At 44.2% G+C, this 26276-nt stretch overlaps 1 pseudogene; it reads left to right on the top strand.

Moving 5' to 3' along the window:
* LOC124043713 overlaps positions 1–26276 on the top strand; it is an 81247-nt pseudogene that overhangs the window by 13215 nt on the left and 41756 nt on the right.

The raw sequence follows: 26276 nt of genomic DNA on the forward strand, positions 1-26276 counted from the left end.
CTCATCTGAGGTAGTGGTCTACTGCTTGTGAGATACTGTCTCTACCTCGAGAGTTTTCATCTGTATTTTTCATAGCTGCCTACATACCACCACAGACCAATGTATACCAGCTGTATACTGCCATAAGTAAACAGGAAAACTCATCCACAGGTGGCGCTGCTAGTGGCAGGGGACTTTAATGCAGGGAAACATCTGTTTCACCTAATTTCAATCGGAATGTTAAATGTGCAACCAGAGGGGGGAAAAAAACTCTAGACCACATTTACTCCACACAGAAGAGACGCGTACAAAGCTCTCCATTTGGCAAATTTGACCATAATTCTATCCTCCTGATTTCTGCTTACAGGCAAAAATTAAACAGGAAGCACCAGTGACTCGGTCAATAAAAAGTGGTCAGATGAAGCAGATGCTAAGCTACAGGACTGTTTTGCTTGCACAGACTGGAATATGTTTCGGGAATCTTCTGATGGCATTGAGGAGTACACCACATAAGTCAGTGGCTTCATCAATAAGTGCATCGATGTTGTCCTCCCCACAGTGACTGTATGCACATACCCCGACCAGAAGCAATGAGTTACAGGCAACATCCACACTGAGCTAAAGGGTAGAGCTGCCACTTTCAATAAGCGGGACTCCAACCCAGAAGTCCATACAGGACTAAGATCGAAAATGTACTACACCAGCTCCGACCCTCGTCGGATGTGGCAGGGCTTGCAAACAATTACAGACTACAAAGGGAAGCACAGCCACGAGCTGCCCAGTGACACAAGCCTACCAGATGAGCTAAATTACTTCCATGCTCGCTTTGAGGCAAGTAACAATGAAACATGCATGAGAGCATCAGCTGTTCCGGACAATTGTGTGATCACGCTCTCCGCAGCAGATGTGAGTAAGACCTTTAAACAGGTCAACATTCACAAGGCCGCAGGGTCAGACAGATTTCTAGGACGTGTACTCCAAGCATGAGCTGACCATTTGACAAGTGTCTTCACTGTCCTTTTCAACCACTCCCTGTCTGAGTCTGTAATACCAACATGTTTCAATCAGACCACCATAGTCCCTGTGCCCAAGAACACTAAGGCAACCTGCCTGAATGATGACTGACCTATAGCACTCACATCAGCAGCATCATCCCGGATACCATAGACCCATTCCAATTTGCGTACCGCCCAAACTGATCCACAGATGATGCAATCTCTATTGCACTCCACACTGCCCTTTCACACCTGGACAAAGGGGACATCTATGTGAGAATGCTATTCACTGACAACAGCTCAGCGTTCAACACCATAGTGCCCTCAAAGCTCATCACTAAGCAAAGGACCCTGGACTAAACACCGCCCTCTACAGCTGGACCCTGGACTTCTTGACGGGCAGCCCCTAGGGGGCAAGGGTAGGTAACAACGCTGATCCTCAACGCGGGGGCCCCTCGGGTGCGTGCTCAGTCCCCTCCTGTACTCCCTGTTCACTCATGACTGCATAGCCAGGCAGGACTCTAACACCATCATTAAGTTTGCCGATGACACAACAGTGGTAGGCCTAATCACCGACAATGACAAGACAGCCTATAGGGAGGAGCGGACAACAACCTCTCCCTCAACGTGATCAAGACAAAGGAGATGATTGTGCACAACAGGAAAAGGAGGACTGAGCACGCCCCCATTATCATTGACGGGGCTGGCGTCCACATCACCAACAAACTAACATGGTCCAAGCTGATCAAGACAGGTTTTGTCGTGCCCTCTTCAAGACTATTTGGCTTGGGTCCTCAGATCCTCAATAGGTTCTACAGCTGCTCCATTGAGCGCATCCTGATGGGTTGCATCACATCCTGGTATGGCAACTGCTTGGCCGTCCGACCGCAAGGCAGTACTGAGGGTAATGCGTACGGCCCATTACATCACCGGGGCCAAGCTTCCTGCCTTCCAGGACCTCTATACCAGACTGTGTCAGAGGAAGGCCCTAAAAATTGTCAAGGACTCCAGCCACCTTGGTCATAGACTGTTCTCTCTGCTACCGCACGGCAAGCGGTACCGGAGTGCCAGTCTAGGTCCAAGAGGCTTCTAAACAGCTTCTACCACCAAGCCATAAGACTCCTGAACATCTAATAACATGGCTACCTCAGACTATTTGCATTGCCTCCCCCCTTTTACGCTGCTGCTACTCTGTTTATTATCTATGCATAGTCACTTTTACTCTACCTACATGTACATATCACCTCAATTACCTCGACTAACCAGTGCCCCACACTTTGACTCTGTACTTGTACAGAGTATATAGCCTCACTATTGTTATTTTACTGCTGTTCTTTAATTATTTGTTACTTTTATTTTGTACTTACATTTTTTTTTATAACTGCATTGTTGGTTAAGGGCTTGTAAGTAAGCATTTCACTGTGAGGTCTACTACACTTGTTGTATTTGTGACGAATATGACGAATAAAATGTGTGATTTTGATTGGTATCTTTGTAGTGACTGGCTGTATTGATAGCATTCAAAGTGTAATTAACTTCACCATGCTCAAGGATGATTTTGGGGGGCTTATTGACTCATGGCATGTCAGCTTTTTAAAATTATTTGGTAAAATTTCTTAACATAATTCCACTTAGACATTAAGGTGGTATTGTGTGTTGGCCAGTGACACAACATGTCAATTTAATACATTTTACATTCAGTTTTTCCCCTCTTAAATTGCTTGTAAATATTGCGTGCTTTTATTGCGGTGTAATTGTAATATTGTGAATTTGTATGATTCTGTGCAGGGCTCCTTTGAAAAAGAGGCCTTGGTCTCCATTGGATTCCCTGTTTTAAATACATTTAAATTAAATAAAGTAAATAATGAAATGAATGAATAAATAAATAAATAAAAGTAGCCCTCTATTTCCTATATACAGTAGTGCACTACTTTATTTTATTTAACCTTTATTTACCTAGGCAAGTCAGTTAAGAACTCATTCTTATTTACAATGACGGCCTACCCTGGCCAAACCCGGACAACACTGGGCCAATTGTGCACCGCCCTATGGGACTCCCGATCACGGCCGGTTGTGAAACAGGGCCAATAGTGACGCCTCTAGCACTGAGATGCAGTGCCTTAGACCACTGTGTCACTTGGGAGCCTAAAAGGGCTCTGGTCAAAAGAAGTGCACTATGTAGGGAATAGGATTCCATTTGGGACGTAAGCGTAACCTTTAGTACACTGTAACCCAGGCTTAGTCCTGTCAGTGAAATACCAGGGTTGTTTGTCTCAGATGGTTAACTGGCTCTTGGGCAGACAGTGGGACCATGGTGATGGAGATACTTACTGTAAGATCATGCTGTGCCTCAGCTCATCAATACAGACAGGAACTGATATTAATGGAGGAAATATGTGAATGGGTTGTTGGCCTTGGATAAAGATTCCTCAGAAAAATGTCAACTGTGTTTGAAAGGTATTTCTGTTTTTTTAACCCGTTGTCAACAGTTGTGTGTGTGTGGGGATACTTCGTTTTTGACTAGACATAAGTACTGGAGGAACGAATTCCTATCAACCATTGTTGATTGGCAATACATTTTGTAAATGTAATTATATGTCTTCCTTCCAGCTCCACGGCTACATGGAGACCGAGCCCCTGATCTTGCAGCTATTCATTGGCACGGCAGACGATCGTCTCTTGCGGCCCCATGCCTTCTACCAGGTCCACCGCATCACTGGCAAGACTGTCTCCACCCCCAGCAATGAGACCCTGCAGTCTAACACCAAGGTGCTGGAGATTCCACTACTGCCCGAGAACAACATGCGCGCCATGTGAGTACTGTGTGTGTATTTCTTTAGCCTTTGTCTGTTTTTTTGTTGTGCAGTCAGTTAGACATTTAAGCTCCGCCTCAAGCAACTCAAATGATGAGTGAACATCTGTAGAGTTTTGTCCATGACGGCTGATCAGTACCAGCTGGATAGTGTGTGTGTGCGTGCATGCGTGTAAGGCACCAATGCTGACATCTTAATTTGACTCAATTAGAGATCCATTCAACATGTGACAGCCCTCTTCCAATGTTTTTGTTACCAATGAGCGAATACACTCAAAACCCAAACACTCTTTTTCTCCTGAGATTTGCATTGTGTTGATCCCTTGGCACAGCTGACTGAGACTTTATCTGTGTCCCAAATGGCATCCTAGTCCCTATATAGTGCACTACTTTTGACCAGAGCCTGGAGGGAGGGCTAACCAGCTGGGAATCCTTAGCCTCAACCTGATTGACTTACCAGCGGCGCATCCCCCAGTGTCTGACAAAGACATTTCGGGAGTGTTCAGTTAGTGAAACAATTGACATTAACTCCTTTATAAGCAATGCAGCGTCGAGGAACACACCATGGAAAAACGTTGGTTGGAAAGGCTAATGCCATAAAAGTCTGACATGTTAGAAGTGAGTGCACAGCATAGATGGGAGGGGGTGAGAAATTAGATATTTATAAAGTGTCTGATGAAGACTCTTTAAAAAGCATAGTTCCAGCCAATAGGTTGGCTGGTAGAGCCGTAGAGGGATCAAGGTTAGACCAGTATACCATGGGTGTTCTCTTTTGGTCCATTAAAAAGCTATTTATGAAACTATTAACATTCACAGCATTTGAGCTGCTGGATGGTTGGGATTAGCCCTGTAAGCAGTAGTTGCTGAGTACACAGGAAACCTTTCATTGGGGATACGTGTGATAATCTTCTGCTGAAATACTGTTGTCTGATGACTATAGTCATTCTATACTGAAATCCCTTTGTGGTGCTAGAGAGAACTTAATAAGCTGAGTGTCTATGTATGTGGTAACTGTAGAAGGGATAATGATTTGAGATCTCAATAATGATGGTGTCTATCGAATGTGTTTGTCTATGAGCCTCTCTAAGGTTTAACTAAGTTTCTTCTGTTTAATGTAGAATTGACTGCTCCGGCATCCTGAAACTTCGCAACTCGGACATCGAGCTGCGGAAGGGCGAGACAGACATCGGGCGTAAAAACACACGTGTGAGGATGGTGTTCCGGGTTCACATCAACCAGTCCACAGGAAGAACATTGTCCCTGCAGACTGCATCCAACCCCATGGAGTGCTGTGAGTACACCTTCACTATCAGGCCTGGGGGTGGGGGTGGTTTAACATGGCAGATCATTTTGACTTTGGTAGATAAGCACACATTGCACCAAAGCGCTAGATAGAAATCTGAGCAGATCTGCTAATCTAATGGGTTTCTGGCTGGAATCACACCACAAAGATCAAGTGCTATGAGGAAAATTAGCAATGTGGTTAAACCATGATCTCAGCTCTTAAGAATAGACCATTGTTGGTCGCTGATACACTGCCACAAACTGTTATTGACCAAGCTTCTTTTTTTCATTGTCAAGGGTAATTGTCAGAAACATTCTTTGCCAGATCTATTTTTCATTTGTTTTATTAATTGAGTTTTTATTGAGTTTTATTAAAGAATATCACACACTTTATGGCGGTTGAAGTTAACCAGAAGGTGATAGCCAAGTATGATATTTTGTAAAAACAATAATTTGAGAAAATCATACAATAACAAATACTGAATGGATCCATTCCCTCACCGTTAGGTCAGAGGAATAATATGTCTCTAGAGTTAATGGCTCTTGGCATTGTTAGTGGTGAGGATTCTTTAAGAGTTGTCAAGCTCGTGAAAATGACTTCGTCTGGATGGTCGGGGCTGAAGGGAGAGTGGGTTTGTAATGATTCTGTAGTGAAGACAGTGCTGTCCCCCGCCTGCAGCCCAGAGATCAGCCCAGGAGTTGCCCCTAGTGGATAAGCAGACTCTGCAGACGTGCCCTGCTGCTGGGGGAGAGAAGATGCTCCTCAGCGGACACAACTTTCAGCACGACTCCAAAGTGGTGTTCATGGAGAAAGCCCAAGGTAGGAGCTGAAGCCAGAGCTGGAGCTGGATGCAGATGTGTGTGGCTTAGTGTGCATATTTATGTGCGTGTGTGTGTTTGGTTTTACTATCCTTGTGGGGCCCAGAAGTCCTCACAAGGATAGTAAAACAAGGAAAAAGGCTATTTTAGGCTTAGGGATTAGATTTAGCGTTACAATTCCGGTTAGAGCTAGATTCAGGTTAAGGGTTAGGGAAAATAGGATTTTGAATCAATTATTTTGATCCCCACAAGGATAGGAAAACGAGTGTGTGTGTGTGTTTGTGCTCTAACTTTCTCTCCCTCTGTGCCCCCCTGGGTTTGAGAAACCCCAGGGCTACTCCCTCCCTCCTTCCACTTCCCCAGCCATCAAAATATCCCCCATCCTGCCAGAGTGCCACATGTGGTGCACATTAATGCGCTGTATTTTTAACCCAGCAGATTTACATTTGCAGAAGTTTCCATTGCCTGTTCAGAATAGGAATGGATCACAAATGCACTATGTGCCATGCAGGCTGCTGTGCTGTCCCTCACAGTTCAGTATTTGTTTCCTCTCTTCTCTCTAAGCCCTCTCAGTTGGGAAGGAGGGAGGATCTGCTCCCAGATGTTGATGCTTAGGGTTTACTAACAGCAATTTCCTTGATTAGCTTTAGAAAAGCAACATGAAGTATGGTTTGGGCCAAGGTTGTGCAATGTAAACACATCTGATCATATGGTTCATGAGTCACTCAGAGCAGAGGGGAACCTGTTGCCATTGTGTGAGGAGAGGAATTCTACGTGGGTTGGGTGGGGTTGGGCTCAAGCACCATTATCATACAATAGTAGTGTATAGTAGTAGCTTTGCTATATCTCTTTCTACATCTCTTGATTTCTCTATTGCTATTCATTTATGTATGTGCAATTCTAATTATTTTCAATATTTACCTTGCCCAGACTTCTAGATAACTCTCTTTTTGGTTTATAGTTTTGTGTGGCGCAGCTGTCTAAGAAACTGCGTCTCAGTCCAAGAGGTGTCACTGCAGTCCCTGGTTTGAATCCAGGCTGCATCACATCTGTCCATGTTTGGGAGTCCCATAGGGCGGTGCACAACTGGGCCCATTGTTGTCCTGGTTTGTTCGGGGTAGGCCGTCATTATAAATAAGAATTAGTTCTTAACTGACTTGCCTAGTTAAATGTAACAGTTTTTTTTTTTACATTTGTGTCAGTTTGAAGAAGATCAGTTGCCCCCTCAGATCTGTTGAAGCTAAGAAGACTGTCTTTAGGTCCTAGCACAGCTTCTGGGGTGGTGTTGATGCTCCCATGGAAACACCCTTCAGCCAGCCTTAAGAAATGATGGAGCAATTTCTGCCGAGTGCATCTTTAATTGTAATGTTTTTTTTATTATAGTTTTCGTCCATGCCAAGGCCGAGGTCTAAAAACGGATTTAACAATCCTTCTCATAAATCCTGAATAGGGGATTCTGTTGCCACAGAGGGTTTACCCATTTTACCAATGGATAATTTTCCAAAAAACAACTCCCAGATTTTTGAGGCTCCTACTCTTGAGAATAGCTAGACTATATTGTGTAGGTCATGTGTGCAAGTGTGTGTGTATAACTTTGTGTATGTCAGTACGCATGTGTGTGCACACGTGTGTGTGTGTGTACACAGGGGTAAGAGCGTGTTGTACTCAGTGACTCATAGCCTCTAACACTCTACTCAGCAAACTGGATGGAGTCTATCACAGTGCTATCCGTTTTGTCACCAAAGCTCCATATACTACCCACCACTGCGACCTGTATGCTCTCGTTGGCTGGCCCTCACTACATATTCGTCGCCAAACACACATAAAGCCCCGCCTTATCTCAGCTCACTGGTCACCCCAAAATAAAATAAAAACTCATACAGGAGGAATCCCTGTGTCCCTGTAGTGATGTACACTGACATTCACCTGCTTCTCAGAACCAGTCCAGCCCCATATGCAGCACCTCATTATGACGACACAGTCCTGCCTCAGATATCCTGTCCAGTCTGTTGCAGCACAGTTAGAGGGAGCAGAGATAACATCAATGCAGTTGTCACCCGTGGTTACAGTGTAGAGCAGTGATGTTCAATGTTGGCATTCGTGGGGGAACTGCTGTGGGGTCGCCAATTAAATTATAGATTTTTTATTTTGTGGGGGAGAGGAAACAAAAAATGAGGAGTACCGATTATGGTATGGGAAAATATACAAATGTTTTTGAGAAAGATCATTTGACAAAAAATAATGTATTGAGTAAATGTATTCATTTTTTAATAAGAGATACGAATTCAATGAATTTAAGGTTTTTTGTTTGACTGATTTAAGGTTGTGCCATTAGATTTGGGTTGGGGTGGGGGTCACAAGAAATTCTTAGGTAAAAAATGGGGTCCTCTCTGAAAAAGAATACCGCTGGTGTAGAGCATGGAGATACTTATAGGAGATTACACAACAGCCCTTAGATCACCCAGACATCAGGCTGTAATCTGAAACTGCCTCAATCTGACCTTGCTTTCCATTCTCTCCAGCCTCAGCCTGCCCAGTGATGGGCTCTTTGATAAACCTCAGTACATCTTAGAGAAATTATTAACATTTACATTTACATTTAAGTCATTTAGCAGACGCTCTTATCCAGAGCGACTTACAAATTGGTGCATTCACCTTATGACATCCAGTGGAACAGTCACTTTACAATAGTGCATCTAAATCTTAAAGGGGGGGTGAGAGGGAATACTTATCCTATCCTAGGTATTCCTTAAAGAGGTGGGGTTTCAGGTGTCTCCGGAAGGTGGTGATTGACTCCGCTGTCCTGGCGTCGTGAGGGAGTTTGTTCCACCATTGGGGGGCCAGAGCAGCGAACAGTTTTGACTGGGCTGAGCGGGAGCTGTACTTCCTCAGTGGTAGGGAGGCGAGCAGGCCAGAGGTGGATGAACGCAGTGCCCTTGTTTGGGTGTAGGGCCTGATCAGAGCCTGGAGGTACTGAGGTGCCGTTCCCCTCACAGCTCCGTAGGCAAGCACCATGGTCTTGTAGCGGATGCGAGCTTCAACTGGAAGCCAGTGGAGAGAACGGAGGAGCGGGGTGACGTGAGAGAACTTGGGAAGGTTGAACACCAGACGGGCTGCGGCGTTCTGGATGAGTTGAAGGGGTTTAATGGCACAGGCAGGGAGCCCAGCCAACAGCGAGTTGCAGTAATCCAGACGGGAGATGACAAGTGCCTGGATTAGGACCTGCGCCGCTTCCTGTGTGAGGCAGGGTCGTACTCTGCGGATGTTGTAGAGCATGAACCTACAGGAATGGGCCACCGCCTTGATGTTGGTTGAGAACGACAGGGTGTTGTCCAGGATCACACCAAGGTTCTTAGCGCTCTGGGAGGAGGACACAATGGAGTTGTCAACCGTGATGGCGAGATCATGGAACGGGCAGTCCTTCCCCGGGAGGAAGAGCAGCTCCGTCTTGCCGAGGTTCAGCTTGAGGTGGTGATCCGTCATCCACACTGATATGTCTGCCAGACATGCAGAGATGCGATTCGCCACCTGGTCATCAGAAGGGGGAAAGGAGAAGATTAGTTGTGTGTCGTCTGCATAGCAATGATAGGAGAGACCATGTGAGGTTATGACAGAGCCAAGTGACTTGGTGTATAGCGAGAATAGGAGAGGGCCTAGAACAGAGCCCTGGGGACACCAGTGGTGAGAGCGCGTGGTGAGGAGACAGATTCTCGCCACGCCACCTGGTAGGAGCGACCTGTCAGGTAGGACGCAATCCAAGCATGGGCCGCGCCGGAGATGCCCAACTCGGAGTGGGTGGAGAGGAGGATCTGATGGTTCACAGTATCGAAGGCAGCCGATAGATCTAGAAGGATGAGAGCAGAGGAGAGAGAGTTAGCTTTAGCAGTGCGGAGCGCCTCCGTGATACAGAGGAGAGCAGTCTCAGTTGAATGACTAGTCTTGAAACCTGACTGATTTGGATCAAGAAGGTCATTCAGAGAGAGATAGCGGGAGAGCTGGCCAAGGACGGCACGTTCAAGAGTTTTGGAGAGAAAAGAAAGAAGGGATACTGGTCTGTAATTGTTGACATCGGAGGGATCGAGTGTAGGTTTTTTCAGAAGGGGTGCAACTCTCGCTCTCTTGAAGACGGAAGGGACGTAGCCAGCGGTCAGGAATGAGTTGATGAGCGAGGTGAGGTAAGGGAGAAGGTCTCCGGAAATGGTCTGGAGAAGAGGGGAGGGGATAGGGTCAAGCGGGCAGGTTGTTGGGCGGCCGGCCGTCACAAGACGCGAGATTTCATCTGGAGAGAGAGGGGAGAAAGAGGTCAGAGCACAGGGTAGGGCAGTGTGAGCAGAACCAGCGGTGTCGTTTGACTTACCAAACGAGGATCGGATGTCGTCGACCTTCTTTTCAAAATGGTTGACGAAGTCGTCTGCAGAGAGGGAGGAGGGGGGGAGGTGGAGGAGGATTCAGGAGGGAGGAGAAGGTGGCAAAGAGCTTCCTAGGGTTAGAGGCAGATGCTTGGAATTTAGCGTGGTAGAAAGTGGCTTTAGCAGCAGAGACAGAGGAGGAAAATGTAGAGAGGAGGGAGTGAAAGGATGCCAGGTCCGCAGGGAGGCGAGTTTTCCTCCATTTCCGCTCGGCTGCCCGGAGCCCTGTTCTGTGAGCTCGCAATGAGTCATCGAGCCACGGACCGGGAGGGGAGGACCGAGCCGGCCTGGAGGATAGGGGACATAGAGAGTCAAAGGATGCAGAGAGGGAGGAGAGGAGGGTTGAGGAGGCAGAATCAGGAGATAGGTTGGAGAAGGTTTGAGCAGAGGGAAGAGATGATAGGATGGAAGAGGAGAGAGTAGCGGGGGAGAGAGAGCGAAGGTTGGGACGGCGCGATACCATCCGAGTAGGGGCAGTGTGGGAGGTGTTGGATGAGAGCGAGAGGGAAAAGGATACAAGGTAGTGGTCGGAGACTTGGAGGGGAGTTGCAATGAGGTTAGTGGAAGAACAGCATCTAGTAAAGATGAGGTCGAGCGTATTGCCTGCCTTGTGAGTAGGGGGGAAGGTGAGAGGGTGAGGTCAAAAGAGGAGAGGAGTGGAAAGAAGGAGGCAGAGAGGAATGAGTCAAAGGTAGACGTGGGGAGGTTAAAGTCGCCCAGAACTGTGAGAGGTGAGCCGTCCTCAGGAAAGAAGCTTATCAAGGCATCAAGCTCATTGATGAACTCTCCGAGGGAACCTGGAGGGCGATAAATGATAAGGATGTTAAGCTTGAAAGGGCTGGTAACTGTGACAGCATGGAATTCAAAGGAGGCGATAGACAGATGGGTAAGGGGAGAAAGAGAGAATGACCACTTGGGAGAGATGAGGATCCCGGTGCCACCACCCCGCTGACCAGAAGCTCTCGGGGTGTGCGAGAACACGTGGGCGGACGAAGAGAGAGCAGTAGGAGTAGCAGTGTTGTCTGTGGTGATCCATGTTTCCGTTAGTGCCAAGAAGTCGAGGGACTGGAGGGAGGCATAGGCTGAGATGAACTCTGCCTTGTTGACCGCAGATCGGCAGTTCCAGAGGCTACCGGAGACCTGGAACTCCACGTGGGTCATGCGCGCTGGGACCACCAGATTAGGGTGGCCGCGGCCACGCGGTGTGGAGCGTTTGTATGGTCTGTGCAGAGAGGAGAGAACAGGGATAAACAGACACATAGTTGACAGGCTACAGAAGAGGCTACACTAATGCAAAGGAGATTGGAATGACAAGTGGACTACACGTCTAGAATGTTCAGAAAGTTAAGCTACGTAGCAAGAATCTTATTGACTAAAATGATTAAAATGATACAGTACTGCTGAATTAGGCTAGCTGGCAGTGGGTGCGTTGTTGACACTACACTAATCAAGTCGTTCTGTTGAGTGTAATAGTTTCTGCAGTGCTGCTATTCGGGGGCTAGCTGGCTAGCTAGTAGTGTTGTTTACGTTACGTTGCGTTAAAAGAACGACAATAGCTGGCTAGCTAACCTAGAAAATCGCTCTAGACTACACAATTATCTTTGATACAAAGACGGCTATGTAGCTAGCTATGTAGCTAGCTACGATCAAACAAATCAAACCGTTGTACTGTAATGAAATGAAATGAAAATGTGATACTACCTGTGAATGCGACCGGGTTGTTGAGTTCTATTCAGTAGATGTTGGCTAGCTGTTGGCTAGCTAGCAGAGTCACCTACGTTAAGGACGACAAATAGTTGGCTAGCTAACCTCGGTAAATTAAGATAATCACTCTAAGACTACACACTCTAAACCTAAACAACCTAAACAACACAATTATCTTGGAACGAAGATACGAAGACAGCAAAGACAGCTATGTAGCTAGCTAACACTACACTAATTATCACTATTAATGACTATTAACTATTAATCGCTTAGCTGTCACTTTCTCAAGGTTTTGCCCCTGAATTTGTTTTCAAATTGATGTTCGCGGCTGAAGTTTGTTGACTCAAAACACAACATTATGTAAAGGTGTGAAAAATTGAGATTGCTTTTGTTTTGGTTTGGATCTCCAGACCAAGATTGATAGATTTAAGGTTAGATTAATTTGCACTTCTGACATTTTAATGAGGACTATAAAGTCATGCAGAATATTACCCTTCAAAATGGTAAACCCTTTTTTTTAAGCATGTGGAGTTGTGTGTCAAGTTGTGTGCTTGTGTTCACATTACAGTAAGACTATCTGCATGGTGTGTGTCTGTGTCTGCACATACATTTCCAGACACCATGAGTTAAGGCTGAGCGAGAGTGAGAGCAAATGATCTTTTGAAGGAGAGAAAGTCCCTTGTAAAAAAAGAGTGCTTTCACATCTGGGACTGGCTGGCTGCCTGGTTTACTGTAGGCAGGCTAGCAGTAACCATGGATCATTTGTCACTGTGTCAGAGTCAGACACCCACAGACCTCCAGTTTCACCAGTTTCCCCTGCCTGAACCGACCGACTACTTTGTGACCCATGACCCAAAGTTCACCGTCTCCCTATGAGTCAGAGCCAATGAGGAGAGTCAGTCCAACCAGGTACTGTTCAGACCTAGACAGGCCTAGTTGTTCTTGGCCAGAGGTGTCTATTATGTCTACAGTATGGTTGAGGACATCCAAATAGAATTTTGTGAGAATTATCAAACTTCAAGAACCTTGCCAGGTGGTGTCTGGAATTACCCAAGAAAATTATAGATAACCATCCGTCTATAGATGGGAAATCTGAAAGTGCCCGAGGAGGCTGAAAGTGGAGTGAATCGTGTTTCTTTCGACAGAGATTAATTGTATTGTTTTTGGTTAGCGGTTTTAGGGGTCTTTCTCCGAGTAACAGTTAGCCGTGGGAGGGGTGCTCTACTCTGTTACATGACTGGTCAGTGCTTCTGGATCCAATTCATTGCATTTACAAAATAATGACTTCCACTTTGAAACCGTTCAGCAGTTTGGCCGGCCTCGAAAATTTCGGAGAACTGTGGCTGTTTTCATAAACAAATCAATTACGTGCACATAAACAGGGAGTTTACGTTTTATAAATTACAGCGTACTGTTCATAAAAACATATTTGAGGAAAACCAGAACTGATGATGGCACAGAGTGTAAAGTGATATTGTAACGGCTCTCTTCTATCTCCTCCTCTGACGAAGAGGTAGAACAAGGATCAAACCAAAATGCAGCGTGATGATGATTCATGATATTTTAATGAGGGAAAAACTTACGTACAGAAACTACAAAAATAACGAAATTAAATAACGAAAACCGAAACAGCCCTATCTGGTGCAAACACAAAGACAGGAACAATCACCCACGAAACACTCATAGAATATGGCTGCCTAAATATGGCTCCCAATCAGAGACAACGATAATCACTTGACTGATTGTGAACCGCCTCAGGCAGCCATAGACTACGTAGACACCCCACAAAAGCCCAAGACAAAAAACACACCACAATAACCCATGTCACACCCTGGCCTGACCAAATAAATAAAGAAAACACAAAATACTAAGACCAAGGCGTGACGGATTTGGAAGAGACTGGTAGACTGGCAGATCTGGAAGAGTCTGGTTGACTGGCAGATCTGGAAGAATCTGGTTGACTGGCAGATCTGGAAGAATCTGGTTGACTGGCAGATCTGGAAGAGTCTGGTTGATGGCAGATCTGGAAGAGTCTGGTTGACTGGCAGATCTGGAAGAGTCTGGTTGACTGGCAGATCTGGAAGAGTCTGGTTTGACTGGCAGATCTGGAAGAGTCTGGTTGACTGGCAGATCTGGAAGAGTCTGGTTGACTGGCAGATCTGGAAGAGTCTGGTTGACTGGCAGATCTGGAAGAGTCTGGTTGACTGGCGGATCTAGCTGCTCTGGCTGCTCCATGCAGACTGGCAGCTCTGGCTGCTCCATGCAGACTGACAGCTCTGGCTGCTCTATGCAGACTGACAGCTCTGGCTGCTCTATGCAGACTGACAGCTCTGGCTGCTCTATGCAGACTGACAGCTCTGGCTGCTCTATGCAGACTGGCTGCTCCATGCAGACTGGCAGCTCTGGCTGCTCTATGCAGACTGGCAGCTCTATGCAGACTGGCAGCTCTGGCTGCTCCATGCAACCTGGCAGCTCTGGCTGCTCCATGCAGACTGGCAGCTCTGGCTGCTCCATGCAGGCTGGCAGCTCAGGCTGCTCCATGCAACAACGTCGCCTATGGGCACAAACACACCGTCGCTGGACCAGACAGGATTGCCAAAATGTGCTCTTCACTGATGAGTCACGGTTTTTTCTCACCATGGGTGATGATCAGATTTGCGTTTATTGTTGAAGGAATGACCGTTACACCACTGAGGCCTGTACTCTGGAGTGGGAACGATTTGGAGTTGGAGGGTCCATCATGGTCTGGGGTGGTGTGTCACAGCATCATCGGACTGAGCTTGTTGTCATTGCAGGCAATATCAATGCTGTGCGTTACAGGGAACACATCCTTCTCCCTCATGTGGTACCCTTCCTGCAGGCTCATCATGACATGACCCTCCAGCATGACAATGCCACCAGCCTTACTGCTCGTTATGTGCTTCATTTCCTGCAAGACAGGAATGTCAGTGTTCTGCCATGGCCAGCGAAGAGGCTGGATCTCAATCACATTGAGCACGTCTGGGACCTGTTGGATCGGAGGGTGAGGGCTAGGGCCATTCCCCCCCAGAAATGTCCGGGAACTTGCAGGTGCCTTGGTGGAAGAGTGGGGAGCTCTCACAGCAAGATCTGGCAAATCCGGTGCAGTCTATGGGGAGGAGATTCACTGCAGTACTTAATGCAGCTGGTGGCCACACCTGATACTGACTGTTACATTTGATTTTGACCCCCCCCCCCCCTTTGTTCATGGACACATTCAATTTCTGTTAGTCACATGTCTGTGGAACTTGTTCAGTTTGTCTCAGTTGTTGAATCTTGTTATGTTCATACAAATATTTACACGTTTGCTGAAAATAAATGCAGCTTTTCTTTTTTTGCTGAGTTTAGAAGACAGACGGTGTGCTGAGATGCAGATTTCAAAACTGTGTTTTATTTAGTAGTGAACTTCACTTTAGCAGCCATTGATTGATTCAGTTTGAATAGATGGCTTGCCTCAATTACTGCCCTTCCCTGAGACAGTACGCTTGCATGCAATACCCACAATCCACGTGTTCTGGGGGTAGTGCTGGGAGGAAGAACTTACAGTCATCAGACCAAGGACAAGGGCTCTCTTTCATCATTCCACATGGGCATGGATAGTGCATGTGTTTATATTTACTGTACGTTATGCAGTACACTCTGCACAACACCTCTCAAAGTAAAGGTAAATGTGATTCTCTGTAGAAACATTTCCTGGCATTGCTCAATTTAATGTTTTTTTCCCTGCATGAATGTGTGGCCAGTGAAAAACATTGAGAGAGTGAGTGAGAGAGTGAGTGAAAAAAATAAAGTAGTAAAGGGGAGATGGGATCTGAAATGCATTTCTTTTTAAATCTCTGGTGGCAGGTTGATGTAGCTTTCTAAGGATTCCCTTTTGGATTGGTTCCCAGAGCGAGAGAGTGGAGATGGAGCCGGAGAGGTTCCCCCCTGCGTCTAGTCTCCTGATATAATGGGAGGCATTGGGCATCAGTGTCAGCTTCAGGTTCTGCCACATCACAGCCCAAGCAGACCCAGGCCAAGTGTGCCCTGTCTGCAATGGGCTGTCTTCTTCCCAGCCTGTGTTTGTGTCTACCTCTCAGTTTCAATTCGCAAGACCAGACAGCCTTCAAGATAACCTGTCATAATATAGACCTAATCAAGAGTGCTTCTATATGTGAAGTTAAAGCTGCAATCCTTAATGGTGAAACTGCCACGTCCGTTTGCAATATTACAACAACAAACAAAAGTTACTGCAAGCAACGAACACAGTTTTTTCCCCTCGGACACCATTGCATGTGCAATAGAAGAGCACAATATGTTCAGTGGTTGCTCCACGAAAAGTTTTGCGATTATAAATGTAAATAGAACCTGATAATTGTGCATGACTTCAGTATTACTTACTAAAACTGTTGTTACACTTAGGTTTCTATTATTTTATTTTGTTAGGATTATTTTGCTCTTACTGTAGAACTGTAACCCACTCCCGACCGGTCATATTGTACGGTACCTGAGTGGTGCACCTGAGTGGTGCAAGACACTGCATAGCAGTGCAAACCGTGTTGCTACAGATGCTGGTTCAATACCTGTGCCGGCCTCGACTGGGAGACCCATGACATGACTGTAGGTTTTTGGTTTCTCTCCCTCTAAAAACAGAAATAAATGATTAGAAATAACAAACTGGCTTTCTTTACAAATTAGAAACAATATCTCACCCCATGTTCAAGAATGACCTTTTTCTCACTCATTTTACATTATTTGAAAATGAAATAATCTTCAAAATATTGTTATTTTTTAAACAAAGCTTTTTTAAATTGTTATTATTAATTTAGAAATATATTAAAGCCTGTTGGATATTGTCATATTATTAACCCTGTTATTAGCAGGACAATATATATTGGTCATATTGGTCATGGCTCCGGAGTGGCACACAATGCAGTTCTCCAGCTGTATCCACTGAAAGCACATGAGGTTCAAGGCACAAGAGCAGGCGGCACGGGATGGGCCACAGAGCCTCGCACAGAAGACAGACCTAGGCCATGGGGAAGGGAGGAGGAGGAAGGGGGGTGGACCACCACCCCGCCACACTGGGTAGCACAGAGCAACACTTTAAGGGGCATTGCACTAACAATGACGCTGACTAGGGAAACGTTCCCACTGTTCTTGGTGCCAGTCTGCACGTTCAAACTAAAACAATGTAACTAATAATGCCATCTTTATGCTTTCGTTAATAATAAAATAATGATAAAAATACTCTTTCAAAATGCCGACGTTTATTTAGTTATGTAGCCATAACTGATTACTATTGGAATAAATGTCACTGAATTACAGAAATATCCTCCAATCCTCTATATGTAATTATTGGCGGAGAGTCACATCATATTTTTTTATTTACTGTAGGCCTACCGTAGGCGACATGAATCTCACTAGTGTTGAGTAATGTGCTGTTAAAAGTGGTGTGTCTTATTTATTTAAAGAGCATATTGAAGTTAGAAGCAATAGGATTTGAAGCAATACCCAACAACTATTTTAGCACTGTTTTACACTGCTCTGAGACAAGCATAGGGACTGGTCTTGATAAATCAACGAGATTTTTATTTTCACTGAATCTCCATTTGGGTATTAGTTAGACTAGAATTAGGGTAAAGAAATATTATGCTCTTAGTGTAAACTTTATTTAACTAGGCAAGTCAGTTTAGAACAAATTCTTATATACAAGGATAGCCTACTCCTTCCTCCCCGTCGGGGAATTGATCGGTTTCACAGATCTCAGCTTTAAGAATGGTCAGAATTGTTAGCATGGCACTTCTTAGAAAGTTTAATTCTCACCAAGGACATTTTTCATGTGATTTCATTTCTATTTCAGGCTTTGTTAACGAGTCATTGGTGTAAGAGAAAATAGTGCGGTGCTTACCCTTTTTCTTATAAACTATGTGAAAATTACTTTTTGTTGATGTCTCATAGAAGAATAGCAAAAAATGATATTTTTTAGGACCCATGTTTTCAACAGCTGTGATGCCCTATTTTATTGCCTGATGGGTAGCCAGTTTGTTACGACAACTTAAAATAAGTGCATTAACAGAATATAAAACAAATGAAACATTTAATAATACTTTAATAAGCATGACAAAAGGGCCGATATTTAAATATGAGCTATTTGAAAAGACTGACGGTGACTTAGGGAGGGAGACTATGCCAAGGCTTTACTTTCCAGTTATTCACAGCCCACTGGTTATAGGAACCCCAGATTTTTCACTTTATTAACAAGCCCGCGAGTCACAATTGGTCATTACATTTGGGATTCCACAAAGGAATGAAGTCAGGGTTTCTCTCATCGACCAAAGACGTTACTCATCCCTTTGGTATGGCCTATGGATCGGGTCTCGGAGTTGCATCAGATCGGCCCCCTCGGCCCGAGTGGGTTAGCCTAGACTGAGACTGAGCTCATCATCAGACTCAACTGATGTTGGTGAAAACCTTGGTTCTGTTGCAGCTGTTTTATAGATCACTGATGTCAGACAGAGCTAACAATAACACTGTTAACAGCATCATGGCTAATGATGTCAACATTGACATGAATGGGGATCTCATTAGTCTAGCTATTTATGGTGGTTACTCATTTGTGCAAGTCTGAATACTGGTACTTTTCTCACATATAATTTTTCCACATGATCACCCTCACTCTTCTCTACTCTCCCTTCTATAGATGGTCATCACCTATGGGAGACAGAGGCCAAGGTTGACAAGGACTCCTCCAAATCTGTAAGTCTTATAAGCATGACATTCTGCATTTAATTTTTATTTATTTATTTATTTTACCCCTTTTTCTCCCCAATTTCGTGGTATCCAATTGTTGTAGTAGCTACTATCTTGTCTCATCGCTACAACTCCCGTACGGGCTCGGGAGAGACGAAGGTTGAAAGTCATGCGTCCTCCGATACACAACCCAACCAAGCCGCACTGCTTCTTAACACAGTGCGCATCCAACCCGGAAGCCAGTCGCACCAATGCGCTGGAGGAAACACCGTGCACCTGGCCACCTTGGCTAGCGCACACTGCGCCCAGCCCGCCACAGGAGTCGCTGGTGCGCGATGAGACAAGGACACCCCTACTGACCAAGCCCTCCATAACCCGGGCGACGCTAGGCCAATTGTGCGTCGCCCCACGGACCTCCCGGTCGCGGCCGGTTACGACAGAGCCTGGGCGCGAACCCAGGGACTCTGATGGCACAGCTGGCGCTGCAGTACAGCGCCCTTAACCAGTGCGCCACCCGGGAGGCCCATTCTGCATTTTTATAGGTATTTAACAGCAATGTTTTATTAGTTGGAAGACACTCTGTTGTGTCTCTCTCTCTCTCTCTTTCTCTCGACTGGGTGAGTCACCAAGAGCACTCTGTTCTTCTGGGTAACTGGGTCTGAGACTGGGGGATTAGAGAGTATTTATATGTGAGGTACTGCACCTGCTCCCCGTATCCTCCACTGCACATACACACACAGATGCGCACACACACAGATGCGCACACACTCTTACTCTCTCTTTCTGACACACAAACTAAGATGCATACACACATACACTACCGTTCAAAAGTTTGGGATCACTTAGAAATGTCCTTGTTTTTGAAAGAAAAACACATTTTTGGTCCATTTAAAATACATACATCACATTCTCAGTGGGTCAGAAGATTACATACACTCAATTAGTATTTGGCAGCATTGCCTTAACTTGTTGAGGATACACGGGTCTCTAGGGCCATACCCCCCCCCAAGCTCAACTCAAAAGATGGCGCACAGAATGCAAAAATATTCTTAGAAATATTTAACATCCACACATTAACAAGTCCAATAGCTCAAATGTAAGTCGCTCTGGATAAGAGCATCTGCTAAATGACTTAAATGTAAATGTAAATGTAAATGAAAGATAAACACCTTGTTCATCTACCCAGCGAGTCAGATTTCTAAAATGTTTTACGGCGAAAACATAGCACATATTTATGTCAAACCACCACCAAAGACACAGCTAATTTGAATAGCCATGTTGAACAAAAGATGCAATCAACAAACGCAGGATTAAACGAAAAATAATTCACTACCCTTTTGAAAATCTTCATCAGATGACAGTAATAGGACATGTTACACAGTACATTTATGTGTTTTTCAATAATATGTCATTTATATCCATAAATCTCTGTTTACAATGACGCCATGTTCAAAAAATGCTACTTAAATGTCCGGAGAAATTATGATAGTGCCGCCAGATAACGTCAGAAAACAAGCAATACACATCATAAACTTTGACTAAATATACATGTTCTACATATAGTAAGAAAGATACACTGCTTCTTAATGCAACCGCTGTGTTACATTTATTTTTAACGTTACAGAATTCGTTCACTAGGCAATAATATGAGACGGCGCTCAGACATTAGCAATATGTCTACGCTATGTTGGAGTCCACAGAAACACAAAATGACCACATAAATATTCCCCTTACCTTTGATGTTCTTCGATCAGAAGTCGTGGAAGGAGTCATACTTCACCCATTCCTCCACCACCGGAGCCTCGGCCTGGTAGACATGGAAGCCTGGAGATGGAACGATGTGTTTTGAAGGGGGCACGGATATCTACAATACAAAAAACCTTAAAGCTAAATCACATTCAGGGATAGCTGAGATATAATCAATATAAATATCATGTAAAAAAGCTTGTTCACTAAAGTTCCTCTTGGTGATGACATGACGCTAAGATTTATGCATTTTCACATCGCTGACACAGACAACTGTGCAGTGGTTACTAAAATGCTGTGGGAAAAACCCCACTCGCAATGTATTGTCAACATAAGATCAGTCAGGGTAGATTTCGATGGATATTTAGGATTCAGACGTGTTGGCTCAGCTGAGACAGGTTTAGTTTAGAGCAAATATCTTTCAGTGTATCACTAGCGGCATGCCAGATAGGGCCTAAAATAATTTTCAGCCATGTTCACTGGCTTCCTCCAATCAATATGAAAATCGCCCATAATAAATAGTTCGGATTTACCAGACTTAGATAGTAATTCAGATAAATTGTTACGCGCATATGAGGGAGCAGAAGGAGAGTGATTACACTCCTTCTAGTCTCAGCTGTTTATTATGACCAAGGCCCACATTAAGAACGCTTTACATCAAGTGTCCCTGAGCACTGCAAATTTTTATGTTGGTGTTGTCAGATAATCTGACAATTATTTACTTGACTCTGGGCAACTTTTAGCAAAGTGTAGAAATGTATTTTTACCATTAGATCTGTGGCCAATCTCTGTCATGCCCACAGACCTGGTGGTGTAGGAGGACATTCAGGACATTAGCAACCAAGAGGTTTTGAATTCAAATCCTAAGTAGTTTCAAGTAACCAGCATTCAGCAGCATACTGCCTTTTACAGAAATAACACCTGAATTCAGCTGTAAAAATTCAGTAATGTGTTGTTGTTTTCCATACTTTCACTGTAACCAAATAGCCTGTGGTAAACCCTAAAAATACAGGAATGTTTTAAGTGTAGCATTTTATTGTATAAAAGGAAAACAGAGTAGAGGGAAAGCACAGGATGGTTCTTCACAACCATCAAAGCAGTAAAGAACCTTCACTGAAATGCAAATAAAAAAATTGTTACACATATCACCCTCACCCCTGACCTGGACCCCTCAATAACCTTTTATTTGTGTTAATCTTGTTTATGCTGAGTGTATGCTTTTCCAGCATGGTCTGGTCCAACTGGTCTGCCAAACCACGCCCATTATTATCGTATTTCTCAGCACGCTCTATTGAAGTTTGATTTTTAGAATTGTTTATGTCAATATCTATGTTTTGGCATGTACATTGACTGATTAATTAATAAATGAATATCTTATGCTACAAAAAGATAGATTACACACATTTTTCTAAACTAATCCAATCTGTTAGTTGCATCCGTTACTGAAATGTTTTTTCCAGTTTAGATGGTTTAGCTAGTCTCATTCATTTGTCTCATTCATCTGTCGAACCCTGGCAATCATTCTGATTGCAACTTGCCAGTGGTTTCTTTGAATGCGCTAGAGGAATTTGAGCGAGTGCTGGGTAAAGTGAAAGCTGTGAGGATACGAGGATACGAGAGGCGGGCTTGTTTAGATATTTTGTGCTTCTGCAGATCAGAAGGAACGTGTGTTGCGTCTCACCTGATTTGATATGTTTGAAGTGTTGTGTGTGTCTCTTTGAAGCAGAGCACCCACCAATGGACTTATATCATGGCATCTCGCGGGAAGTTGATGTTGAAGAAATAATACATATTCCTGGAGTGATTGATGCAAGTTGGATGAATCGTGTGGTGAATGAAGACAAAGTGAAGTCTATCTGTTCTTTTGTTTTTTGATATGGAGTCTCTCCCTAAGTGCAGTTGAGGTATATAAATTACAGATTCAGAGCATTTATCCTAAGACCAATACAGTGTGATCATTGTAAAGCTTTTGATCATGTTTCAAGTGTTTGCAGAAGGGAGAAGCTGAGACATTTTAAAGGGTAAGAAGGTGGACTTTGTGGCCTTTATAGCTATAGTGATTAATGTCACTGCCAAGGTGGAGAGAAGGTCCAGGAAGATGGATATCATTGTGGATGCGGCGGAGCGGTTCCTGGGACTGAAAGATTTCTCAGCGGAGGAGTTAGAGCCTGAGACCCTAGAGCCCTTAGAGCCTGAGAAGGGAGATATGGAGATTTGAAAGAAGGAAGAAGTGAATTTTGGTTCGGTTTTTTCAATGTACTATTTTTATTTGGGTGTATTAAGTTAGTTTCCCTATCACGTATGGCTTTTGTTTTTTCAACCCATCCAGTTGGTGGCGGCAATACACCTTTTTGGGTTGTAGTCCGCCATAAAACCCACCGAAGAAGAATAATCATTCTGATTGTAGATTGTCGGTGAATAGATGTTCCAATTGTTGAATATTTCCACTCAGGCTTGATTCAAATAGGAATTAGCCATCACTTTGCGAACCAGTGTTGTGCTGTATGTTGGTTTGTTTTTGTACTATATCTGATTTAGATTTGATGTTATCTTGTGAAATGTATGGGCAGGGCTCCCTTCTGAAAATGGTGACTCCGTTAAATAAAGGGAAAAATAATAATTATGTGACTTGATGGTGAAGGCTGGTCTCCAGCTAAAACATAATGAAGGCTGGTCACCAGAGAAAACACAGTGAAGTCTTGTCACCAGCCTATGCCGGTTTATGCAGTTTTTTTCAGTAGGGCACACACTCACTGTTGCTGTTGGGACACATCTGTGTGAATCTCAAATAAACAAGTGTCTTTCGTTACAGGCCAGACTGCTTGATCAGTCCCATTCTAAACATCGACAGACCCCTGGCCAGGTTTAACCTCTGCCTATTGTGCTACAAAGCTACGAAATGGCACATTCAGCACTGAGGAATTTTAAACACGTCACCGCATCAGTCGATGTCCTGCCTTCCCCCTAAGGGAAGACTCAAAGAGGAGAATAAACCATAATTTAGACGTGTTACTTGTGAACAATTGTATGATCAGGCCTATTTTAACTTCTCCATCTCAGCTAAATCACTGTTTAGTCTAGGGTTAGTCATTTTCTTTTGTGACGGGAGTTACTCAAATTAGGTATACGGTGTGCAATTGAACGTGTCAATACCAATTAACTCAAAAGTTTTTTGACAAACGGAAAAGTAGTGGTTGTATCGCAATAGCACTCTGTTTTGAACCTTTTTCATTAACTAATCCTCTGATGTATTATCAGGGTGGACCAGGCTAGAGTGGAGTGAAGCCGGAGCATGCTATGCAACAAAGTGCTTCATCTGGCTTCACTTTAGTTTATGGCTGTACTGATTTCATATAAAGTGTGTCAGGCCTCACCTGAACCTGTCAGGGCCAGCCTTCCTCCAAAGCCTAATGCCAAGATAAATAACTTCCAGTCTGACTACTGCTCAGCACCTCCATCAGTCTGCAATAGATTGAGTTAAACTCCAGACATGGGTTCAAATTATATTCAAAATGAATTTCAAATACTTGAGCTGGGCTTGACTGAGCTTTCCTGGTGCAATAGATCCAATAAAATAGTATATAAACTGCACCAGCACCAGTTAGGCATTCCAGGCAGGTTAAAGTGAACACTAAAAGTATTTTAATGATTCCAAATAGTATTTGAACCCAGGTCTGTAAAACTCCATGCAGCGCAGCACTGTTGTCTTGTCACAGACTGAGCTGAACCCAATCACACACGTTCAGTTCTGGCCTGCATTCACTTCGTAGACAGCAGGGAGCAGTGCTGGGGGAAATGAAACATCTGGATACTCCCTGGATTAATTTATAGTTACTCACCATAAAAAAAACGTGGTTGACTGTATAAGCTTATCTCACCTACGGGCTGCCACTGTATTCCCCATCTGGACTGGAGTATCACATGCACTCCATGAATGGGATATAAAATGACAGTGCAGAATAAAGTGGCTGTTGTGCCAACACAAATAAAAGCATGATTTAAAGACTGATACCTAATGGCTATCCTGTGACACATCTCAGATGTGTCCTTGGTTGGCAAAATACATATTTTAAAATATTTGATAATGTTTGTGTGTCTGAATGTATGTGTAACTAACAGTCTCTGTGCATGTATATGGGTCTCAGTTGTGTCTCACTATGGCTGGCATTGCCCTTGACTTTGCATTGCAGACATCTCTTCACATTGAAATCCCTCCTTATCGGAACCAGAGGATATCCAGTCCTGTTCAGGTGAACTTCTATGTGTGCAATGGCAAGAGGAAAAGGAGCCAGTACCAGGGATTCACCTATGTGCCTGCCAATGGTAAACTCTCTTTCATTCCCTCTGTCTCCGTCTCTCTCGCGCTGTGTCTCTCTACCCATCACCCTATCCCCTACTCTTCTTTTGTCTATCCTTGTCCTTTCATATCCCAGACCAATAACAACTTTAAGCACAATTTTTACATCTGAAGAAAAGAACACAAACATTCTGTATTCCCTCTTTGTCTGGTGGTGTTCAAGGGTGGAACAAAGCGATGGTTTGATTGATTCCCATTGTAAAAAGGCACCTCAATAAAATCTATTATTGTCCATACCTGTAGCAATAAGAACACATGGCGTGGACTGCACCAGGGTGGAGAAGGGATATGGGAACACTGTGTTATTTGACTAGCCAAGCTGTTGCCAGACTAAATGAAAAAATCCACACCAGCTCAAATGTAAAAAAAATAAATATATATAACACTTCTAATTGTAGCCGGCTTGGAGCTAGCTAGCATCCAGTGGGTGGTTCAAAGCTCTGATTTAACTGCGGACCCAGCCCTGTATGAGGGCACTGATGTGGCTCAGTCTCTGTCCCCTTTGAAAGTGCAACGTTGTCCTCAGCCTCCCGTGAGAGTCAGAGAGGGGAGAGAGAGGTGACATTGGGCCTGGTCAGTATCTCTTAAAGGGGTAGACTCTAGAGTCTCTTCACGACACAAGCAGTGTGGTCTGTCACGTTTGAAGGAGCACAGCACTATGTTGTATATTGAGTAAGAATGTTTTTTTTGTGTGTTTTTGAGAGCGCAGTCATTTATTTCAAGTTGTAGATCTCAGTGGGGTACAGTATGAAGTTTCTGCAGCAGTAAAATATTTCATAATGTACATTTGTGATTCATTTCAGGATATTAGGTGTATGTCTTTTTTTTGGCAGAATTGTCATTTGGGACATGAGAACTTTCATGTGCCTTAATAACAAACTTGTATTCCATCTGTAAATATGAATGAAATTGTTGAATTACACGCCTAGTTGGTTTAGCCACATAAAAAGACAGCAACCTGATTGGCTGAGATAATGAGTGGGCTGGATATTCCGAGAGATGAGTTCAGATTGGTCAGATTGGTCTGCCTTTCTATTTGAGCTGGTCAGTATGTGTAGCTTTTTTTTGAAAGATATCACGTAGTAGAACTGCATAAGTGTTACTCTCCACTTTCTGGAGGACCGAGTTTTGAAATCCGTGGAATTAGAGTATGATAGCTAAGGAGATGGAGAGTCTCCAAATTACATCCAGACTCTTTTCTCTATATATCAATGATGTCGCTCTTGCTGAGGGTGATTCCTTGATCGACCTTTACGCAGACGACACCATTATGTATACATCTGGCCCTTCTTTGGACACTGTGTTAACAAACCTCCAAACGAGCTTCAATATAACACTCCTTCCGTGGTCTTCAACTGCTCTTAAACACTAGTAAAATGAAATGCCCGCTCTTCAACCGTTTGCTGCCCGCACCTACCCGA

The sequence above is a fragment of the Oncorhynchus gorbuscha genome, linkage group LG09, assembly GCF_021184085.1.
Source record: "Oncorhynchus gorbuscha isolate QuinsamMale2020 ecotype Even-year linkage group LG09, OgorEven_v1.0, whole genome shotgun sequence".
NCBI lineage: Eukaryota > Metazoa > Chordata > Actinopteri > Salmoniformes > Salmonidae > Oncorhynchus > Oncorhynchus gorbuscha.